Here is a 10,161-nt window from a genome sequence, read left to right on the forward strand (position 1 = left end):
CTCTCCCTAAATCTCTTCATCATCTGTCTCTCTCCATTGTCTCTCCCTCCATCTCTCATTCCATCTTCTCTCCCTCCATCTCTCACTCCATCTGTCTCTCCCTCCATCTGTCTCTCCCTCCATCTCTCATTCCATCTGTCTCTCCCTCCATCTGTCTCTCCCTCCATCTCTCCCTCCATGTATCTCCTCCATCTCTATTCCATGTCTTCCCTCCATCTGTCTCTCCCTCCATCTGTCTCTCCCTCCATCTCTCATTCCATCTGTCTTCCCTCCATCTTCATTCATCTGTCTCTCACTCCATCTGTCTCTCCTCCAATCTCTCATTCCATCTGTCTCTCCCTCCATCTCTCTCCCTCCATCTCTCATTCCATCTGTCTCTCCCTCCATCTCTCATTCCATCTGTCTTCCCTCCATCCTCATTCCATCTCTCTCCTCCATCTCTCTCCTCAATCTCTCATTCCATCTGACTCTCCCTCCATCTCTCTCCCTCAATCTCTCATTCCATCTGTCTCTCCCTCCATCTCTCATTCCATCTGTCTCTCCTCAATCTCTCATTCCATCTGTCTCTCCCTCCATCTCTCATTCCATCTGTCTCTCACTCCATCTGTCTCTCCCTCCATCTGTCTCTCCCTCCATCATCTCATTCCATCTGTCTCTCCCTCCATCTCTCATTCCATCTGTCTCTCCCTCCATCTGTCTCTCCTCCATCTCTCATTCCATCTGTCTCTCCCTCCATCTCTCATGCCATCTGTCTCTCATTCCATCTGTCTCTCCCTCCATCTCTCACTCCATCTGTCTCTCCCTCCATCTGTCTCTCCCTCCATCTCTCATTCCATCTGTCTCTCCCTCCATCTGTCTCTCCCTCCATCTCTCATTCCATCTGTCTCTCCATCCATCTCTCATGCCATCTGTCTCTCATTCCATCTGTCTCTCCCTCCATCTCTCACTCCATCTGTCTCTCCCTCCATCTGTCTCTCCCTCCATCTCTCATTCCATCTGTCTCTCCCTCCATCTGTCTCTCCCTCCATCTCTCATGCCATCTGTCTCTCATTCCATCTGTCTCTCCCTAAATCTCTCACTCCATCTGTCTCTCCCTCCATCTGTCTCTCCCTCCATCTCTCATTCCATCTGTCTCTCCCTCCATCTCTCACTCCATCTGTCTCTCCCTCCATCTGTCTCTCCCTCCATCTCTCATTCCATCTGTCTCTCCCTCCATCTGTCTCTCCCTCCATCTCTCCCTCCATCTGTCTCTCCCTCCATCTCTCATTCCATCTGTCTCTCCCTCCATCTCTCACTCCACTCTGTCTCTCCCTCCATCTGTCTCTCCCTCCATCTCTCATTCCATCTGTCTCTCCCTCCATCTGTCTCTCCCTCCATCTCTCATTCCATCTGTCTCTCCCTCCATCTCTCATTCTATCTGTCTCTCCCTCCATCTGTCTCTCCCTCCATCTCTCATTCCATCTGTCTTCCCTCCATCTCTCATTCCATCTGTCTCTCCCTCCATCTCTCTCCCTCAATCTCTCATTCCATCTGTCTCTCCCTCCATCTCTCTCCCTCAATCTCTCATTCCATCTGTCTCTCCCTCCATCTCTCATTCCATCTGTCTTCCCTCCATCTGTCTCTCCCTCCATCTGTCTCTCCCTCCATCTCTCATTCCATCTGTCTCTCCCTCCATCTCTCATTCCATCTGTCTCTCACTCCATCTGTCTCTACCCCCATCTCTCATTCCATCTGTCTCTCCCTCCATCTGACTCTCCCTCCATCTCTCATTCCATCTGTCTCTCCCTCCATCTCTCATTCCATCTGTCTTCCCTCCATCTCTCATTCCATCTGTCTCTCCCTCCATCTCTCTCCCTCAATCTCTCATTCCATCTGACTCTCCCTCCATCTCTCTCCCTCAATCTCTCATTCCATCTGACTCTCCCTCCATCTCTCATTCCATCTGTCTCTCCCTCAATCTCTCATTCCATCTGTCTCTCCCTCCATCTCTCATTCCATCTGTCTCTCACTCCATCTGTCTCTCCCTCCATCTGACTCTCCCTCCATCTCTCATTCCATCTGTCTCTCCCTCCATCTCTCATTCCATCTGTCTCTCCCTCCATCTGTCTCTCCCTCCATCTCTCATTCCATCTGTCTCTCCCTCCATCTCTCATGCCATCTGTCTCTCATTCCATCTGTCTCTCCCTCCATCTCTCACTCCATCTGTCTCTCCCTCCATCTGTCTCTCCCTCCATCTCTCATTCCATCTGTCTCTCCCTCCATCTGTCTCTCCCTCCATCTCTCATGCCATCTGTCTCTCATTCCATCTGTCTCTCCCTAAATCTCTCACTCCATCTGTCTCTCCCTCCATCTGTCTCTCCCTCCATCTCTCATTCCATCTGTCTCTCCCTCCATCTCTCACTCCATCTGTCTCTCCCTCCATCTGTCTCTCCCTCCATCTCTCATTCCATCTGTCTCTCCCTCCATCTGTCTCTCCCTCCATCTCTCATGCCATCTGTCTCTCATTCCATCTGTCTCTCCCTAAATCTCTCACTCCATCTGTCTCTCCCTCCATCTGTCTCTCCCTCCATCTCTCATTCCATCTGTCTCTCCCTCCATCTCTCACTCCATCTGTCTCTCCCTCCATCTGTCTCTCCCTCCATCTCTCATTCCATCTGTCTCTCCCTCCATCTGTCTCTCCCTCCATCTCTCCCTCCATCTGTCTCTCCCTCCATCTCTCATTCCATCTGTCTTCCCTCCATCTGTCTCTCCCTCCATCTGTCTCTCCCTCCATCTCTCATTCCATCTGTCTCTCCCTCCATCTCTCATTCCATCTGTCTCTCACTCCATCTGTCTCTCCCTCCATCTCTCATTCCATCTGTCTCTCCCTCCATCTGACTCTCCCTCCATCTCTCATTCCATCTGTCTCTCCCTCCATCTCTCATTCCATCTGTCTTCCCTCCATCTCTCATTCCATCTCTCTCCCTCCATCTCTCTCCCTCAATCTCTCATTCCATCTGACTCTCCCTCCATCTCTCTCCCTCAATCTCTCATTCCATCTGACTCTCCCTCCATCTCTCATTCCATCTGTCTCTCCCTCAATCTCTCATTCCATCTGTCTCTCCCTCCATCTCTCATTCCATCTGTCTCTCACTCCATCTGTCTCTCCCTCCATCTGACTCTCCCTCCATCTCTCATTCCATCTGTCTCTCCCTCCATCTCTCATTCCATCTGTCTCTCCCTCCATCTGTCTCTCCCTCCATCTCTCATTCCATCTGTCTCTCCCTCCATCTCTCATGCCATCTGTCTCTCATTCCATCTGTCTCTCCCTCCATCTCTCACTCCATCTGTCTCTCCCTCCATCTGTCTCTCCCTCCATCTCTCATTCCATCTGTCTCTCCCTCCATCTGTCTCTCCCTCCATCTCTCATTCCATCTGTCTCTCCCTCCATCTCTCATGCCATCTGTCTCTCATTCCATCTGTCTCTCCCTCCATCTCTCACTCCATCTGTCTCTCCCTCCATCTGTCTCTCCCTCCATCTCTCATTCCATCTGTCTCTCCCTCCATCTGTCTCTCCCTCCATCTCTCATGCCATCTGTCTCTCATTCCATCTGTCTCTCCCTAAATCTCTCACTCCATCTGTCTCTCCCTCCATCTGTCTCTCCCTCCATCTCTCATTCCATCTGTCTCTCCCTCCATCTCTCACTCCATCTGTCTCTCCCTCCATCTGTCTCTCCCTCCATCTCTCATTCCATCTGTCTCTCCCTCCATCTGTCTCTCCCTCCATCTCTCCCTCCATCTGTCTCTCCCTCCATCTCTCATTCCATCTGTCTCTCCCTCCATCTCTCACTCCATCTGTCTCTCCCTCCATCTGTCTCTCCCTCCATCTCTCATTCCATCTGTCTCTCCCTCCATCTGTCTCTCCCTCCATCTCTCATTCCATCTGTCTCTCCCTCCATCTCTCCCTCCATCTGTCTCTCCCTCCATCTCTCATTCCATCTGTCTCTCCCTCCATCTGTCTCTCCCTCCATCTCTCCCTCCATCTGTCTCTCCCTCCATCTCTCCCTCCATCTGTCTCTCCCTCCATCTCTCATTCCAGCAGTATCTAAGCACCACTGTGGCACTTCTACTCTCTTTTATGTTCTCTCTCTAGCTATCTCCTCATCTCATCTCTCCTCTCTTCTTCCTTCTTTACCTCCTGTGGTATCCACGAGAAACACTCACTCTTCTAAACAAGCCCACACAAGGGTTAGTGATCAAGTGTGTCTAAGTGTGTGTGAACAGAGTAAAACAGAGTGTTTCTGCTGCTCCAGTTCATTCATATCCTCAGACTAACTGATAGAAAAGTGTCCGTCATCATGACTATATACAGCAGAATGGGCTCTCAGGGTGTGTGTGTGAGATGATTAGATTACAATAGGTTAGTGGATAATGGGAGTCACGTTGTAACTGGTCGTATCTAAACAACCACTGTCATGAGAGAAGGACTCTACTGTACTCACACACAAATGTTGATTCTCTGTTCAGCTCCTCGCGAGGCCTTGTACACATTCTTCAAACTCTATGGCTCTAAAGTGTGTGTGTGTGTGTGTGTGTGTGTGTGAGAGGCTAGGGAAATAGTGTGAATAAGGGGGTCTTGTGGCTCAGCTGTAAATTAGATCACCCAGACACATTCAGGGGGAGTCATTTAAGTGTGACACACACAGATAATTCATGAATAAGATGTATGTAGGTCAGTTCTGGGGTTTAGGTGGGTTTAGGTTGAGAGTGTCGTCTATAACAGCTAGTGCTCTGGCCAAAAGTAGTGGAGGATAGGGTGTCATCAGTGACATACCTGGCACTCAATCTCTCTCTTTCTCTCGCTCTCCATCTATTTTTCTCTCTCCCTTCCTCGTTCCCTCTTTTTCACTTTGCCTTTGTCTCTCTCATTCATCAGCTCCTCACTCTACACTTGTGTGTGTGTGTGTGTGTGTGTGTGGTCAGTGCTGTCCTGCTGATCTGTTGATGTCATCAGCTGACTGCCTGGCTTCTGACTGTGTGTGTGTGTGTGTGTGTGTGTGTGTGTGTGTGTGTGTGTGTGTGTGTGTGTGTGTGTGTGTGTGTGTGTGTGTGTGTGTGTGTGTGTGTGTGTGTGTGTGCTGTATCACCAATTCTCTGACCACTTCTCAGTCAGGATTTCCCAACACACACACGCACACACACACTCGTCTGTCCAGCGGTTCCTAGGCCAGTCTAGCCAGTGACCCACTAACCAGTGGATTAATGTCTGCGACTGACTGGTGGAGAACTGTAATCCACACAGGCCACTGTACAGCTCAGCTAGACTGGCTCTGCACAACCTGGCAACCTCAATAGGCCACTGTACAGCTCAGTTCTAGACTTGCTCTGTCCAACCTGGCAACCTCAACATGCTACTACAGTACTATGTTGTTTACTGTGTCATATTGTGAGTTATGTCATGGAGATTCTAGAATGGCATCAATAAACTGTCTATCATCCTTTTTACTAGTCGGTGGGTCATATGGCATTAGCTTATATCTATACACAGTACCTGACCACACACACAAACAAATGCAAATGTACACACATCATCTTGCAGAGTAGGTGTATCCATCATGCAGTGTGTGTGTGTGTGTGTGTGTGTGTGTGTGTGTGTGTGTGTGTGTGTGTGTGTGTGTGTGTGTGTGTGTGTGTGTGTGTGTGTGTGTGTGTGTGTGTGTGTGTGTGTGTGTGTGTCTTTGCTCAGGGTTAACAAAAGAACCAGAGAGTGCAGCAACAGCCACAGTAGCCTACAGCCCCAGTCTACGATCTTAGAAAAAAACTGCCATCTAGAACCATAAAGGGTTTTTTGGCTGTCCCCATAGGAGAACCCTTTGAAGAACCACTTTTGGTTCCAGGTACAACCCTTTTGGGTTCCATGTAGAACCCTTTCCACACAGGGTTCTACATGGAAAATAAAATAGTTCTACCTGGAACCAAAAAGGGTTCTCCTATTGGGATAGCTGCAGAACCCATTTGGAACCATTTTCTCTAAGAGTGCACAGACAACACAGTCTACAGGTAGCCTAGCCACTAGCATTACTGGCTTAGCATAGTTTAGCATCTACACTGATATATCAAGGTATTGTAATATAGACAATATATGACATATAAATGTGATGTCAAACCATGACATCAGATTACATGGCTATGCTGTCATGCTATTTCATACCTAACCATTGTTTATCTAGGTTAGTCGTTAGTAAACCAGTCGAAAGAGAAAGACTTGGTTGACGTTTTTCCACTGAGTATGTTCATCTGTTGTGTTACATTTTATGACCACCTGCTATTAGGCTATGACCACCTGCTATTAGGCTATGAACACCTGTTATTAGGCTATGACCACCTGCTATTAGGCTATGAACACCTGTTATTAGGCTATGAACACCTGTTATTAGGCTATGACCACCTGCTATTAGGCTATAAACACCTGCTATTAGGCTATGACCACCTGATATTAGGCTATGAACACCTGTTATTAGGCTATGACCACCTGCTATTAGGCTATGACCACCTGCTATTAGGCTATGACCACCTGCTATTAGGCTATGACCACCTGCTATTAGGCTATGAACACCTGTTATTAGGCTATGACCACCTGCTATTAGGCTATGAACACCTGCTATTAGGCTATGACCACCTGATATTAGGCTATGAACACCTGTTATTAGGCTATGACCACCTGCTATTAGGCTATGACCACCTGCTATTAGGCTATGACCACCTGCTATTAGGCTATGACCACCTGCTATTAGGCTATGAACACCTGTCATTAGGCTATGACCACCTGCTATTAGGCTATGACCACCTGCTATTAGGCTATGACCACCTGATATTAGGCTACGAACAGTGCTGTGTTACATTGTATAACCACCTGCTATTAGGCTATGACCACCTGCTATTAGGCTATGACCACCTGCTATTAGGCTATGAACAGTGTTATGTTACATTGTATAACCACCTGCTATTAGGCTATGACCACCTGCTATTAGGCTATGACCACCTGCTATTAGGCTATGAACAGTGTTATGTTACATTGTATAACCAACTGCTATTAGGCTATGAACAGTGTTATGTTACATTGTATAACCACCTGCTATTAGGCTATGACCACCTGCTATTGGGCTATGACCACCTGCTATTAGGCTATGAACAGTGTTATGTTACATTGTATAACCACCTGCTATTAGGCTATGAACACCTGCTATTAGGCTATGAACAGTGTTATGTTACATTGTATAACCACCTGCAATTAGGGTATGAACAGTGCTATGTTACATTGTATAACCACCTGCTATTAGGCTATGACCACCTGCTATTAGGCTATGAACAGTGTTATGTTACATTGTATAACCACCTGCTATTAGGCTATGAACAGTGTTATGTTACATTGTATAACCACCTGCTATTAGGCTATGACCACCTGCTATTAGGCTATGAACAGTGTTATGTTACATTGTATAACCACCTGCTATTAGGCTATGACCACCTGCTATTAGGCTATGAACAGTGTTATGTTACATTGTATAACCACCTGCTATTAGGCTATGAACAGTGGTATGTTACATTGTATAACCACCTGCTATTAGGCTATGACCAGTGTTATGTTACATTGTATAACCAACCACCTGCTATTAGGCTATGAACAGTGTTATGTTACATTGTATAACCACCTGCTATTAGGCTATGACCACCTGCTATTAGGCTATGAACAGTGTTATGTTACATTGTATAACCACCTGCTATTAGGCTATGAACAGTGGTATGTTACATTGTATAACCACCTGCTATTAGGCTATGACCAGTGTTATGTTACATTGTATAACCAACCACCTGCTATTAGGCTATGAACAGTGTTATGTTACATTGTATAACCACCTGCTATTAGGCTATGAACACCTGCTATTATGCTATGAACAGTGCTATGTTACATTGTATAACCACCTGCTATTAGGCTATGAACAGTGCTATGTTACATTGTATAACCACCTGCTATTAGGCTATGACCACCTGCTATTAGGCTATGAACAGTGTTATGTTACATTGTATAACCACCTGCTATTAGGCTATGAACACCTGCTATTAGGCTATGAACAGTGTTATGTTACATTGTATAACCACCTGCTATTAGGGTATGAACAGTGCTATGTTACATTGTATAACCACCTGCTATTAGGCTATGACCACCTGCTATTAGGCTATGAACAGTGTTATGTTACATTGTATAACCACCTGCTATTAGGCTATGAACAGTGTTATGTTACATTGTATAACCACCTGCTATTAGGCTATGAACACCTGCTATTAGGCTATGAACAGTGCTATGTTACATTGTATAACCACCTGCTATTAGGCTATGAACAGTGCTATGTTACATTGTATAACCACCTGCTATTAGGCTATGAACAGTGCTATGTTACATTGTATAACCAACTGCTATTAGGCTATGAACAGTGCTATGTTACATTGTATAACCACCTGCTATTAGGCTATGAACAGTGCTATATACGCCTGCATAATTCGATATTTGGATATGTTTTGCTCATGCACAAACATCGGTAGGCCAGTCTGCCATGTTGGTGGCTGTATGTTGGGATGGGGAATTTGACCCATTTTATAAGCGTTGTCTCACACACAGAGAGAGAGTAGTAGCCATCTCTGATACTGAAACAGATACATGATGCAGACCCGGCTTTATCTTACCCGTAGAGCAGACAGGTCGATCTCATCCAGACTCCGGGCAGGGGAATCAGTCGCCATGATTCAAATCAAATATTGAAAAAATCCCCAGAATCAGAAATCATCCAGACAACGAGACCACGGAGTAAATGCCCTTGGCGCCCGCTATAGGCTGCCCTCTTCCGCGGGGAAACGAGCCTGCCTTCCTCTTTCAAACTGATAAGCGATGGAGAGATGGCGACAGAGAAAATAAAAAAGATCAAATATAATATATCCCAGTTTGTCAGTAGGCTTAGAGGTGACCGACGTTAATGAAAAAAACGCTGCTGGAGCAGATATGCTGGTGTGTGACTATAACGGGACGTGAACATGATCAGCAGCAGCACCGAATCCATGTCTGTAGGTTCAACCGACAGAGCGACAACTCACGGTTTGCTGGCTGCTGCTGCTGCTGCTGCTTTTGAGCTATGTCAATCAAAGACGCCGCGGGCGTGGCAAATCTGTAAACCACTCCCACTCCAGAGGAAAGCCCGATTTGATGAATGGAATCCTTTCAACTAGGTAGTGACAAAAGGAGTTTCCAGAGTAAGCTATCTCTGACACCGGGGTGTGGTAACTGGTTTGTATAAAGTTTAGTAACGATGTTAGGTAAAGTGGAACTTTTTGTAAAAGAGATTTATAAATGGAAACATTGCGATGTATCAAACTACATGAGTTCAACAAGGGCCAATCAACTTTGTTGTAGGTACATAACATCCATGTAGACGTCATACACTTGGTCACCACTCTTTCATATTGAAATGTTTTACAACGTAGTATTATTACTAATATATGATGTATGTATTATGAACATAGTTCTGTGTATAGGAACTAATCAGACGTTCAGAATAGAGAAGTTTCATCCAATGCGGCACATTTAGTCCTTTTTTGTTTGGTTTTATTTGTCCTTTATCCCATTGAGAATAAGCATGTGTTTTATAACAGAGAGCTAAAGGCAATAGAATATAGATTATTCCTGAAAATAGAACAGAATAGAAATGTTTCCAGAGAAGCCTCCAGTCATCCAGGTGAGAAATCTACAGACTGCTTTGTCTTCCCAAGAACTTCTTAGGAACTATTAGTCATTCATACCATTTAATCAAATCAAATGCAATTTGTCACATGCGCCGAATACAACAGGTGTAGACCTTACAGTGAAAAGCCCTTAACCAACAATGCAGTTCTAAGAAAATACCCCCCAAAAAAGGTAAGAGATAAGAATAACAAATGATTAAAGAGCAGCAGTAAATAACAATAACGGGGCTTTATACAGGGGGTACCAGTACAGAGTCAATGTGGGGCTATATACAGGGGTTACCGGTACAGAGTCAATGTGGAGGCTATATACAGGGGGTACCGGTACAGAGTCAATGTGGAGGCTATATACAGGGAGTACCGGTACAGAGTCAATGTGGAGGCTATATA

General features: G+C 45.8%; 1 pseudogene; it reads right to left on the reverse strand.

Annotated features, from left to right (window-relative positions):
- Positions 1 to 8,720: 8,720 nt before the first annotated feature.
- On the reverse strand, positions 8,721 to 9,148 carry LOC115187521 (traf2 and NCK-interacting protein kinase pseudogene; annotated as a pseudogene).
- Between the last annotated feature and the right edge of the window lie 1,013 nt (positions 9,149 to 10,161).

This window comes from Salmo trutta, unplaced genomic scaffold (assembly GCF_901001165.1).
Source record: "Salmo trutta unplaced genomic scaffold, fSalTru1.1, whole genome shotgun sequence".
Lineage (NCBI taxonomy): Eukaryota > Metazoa > Chordata > Actinopteri > Salmoniformes > Salmonidae > Salmo > Salmo trutta.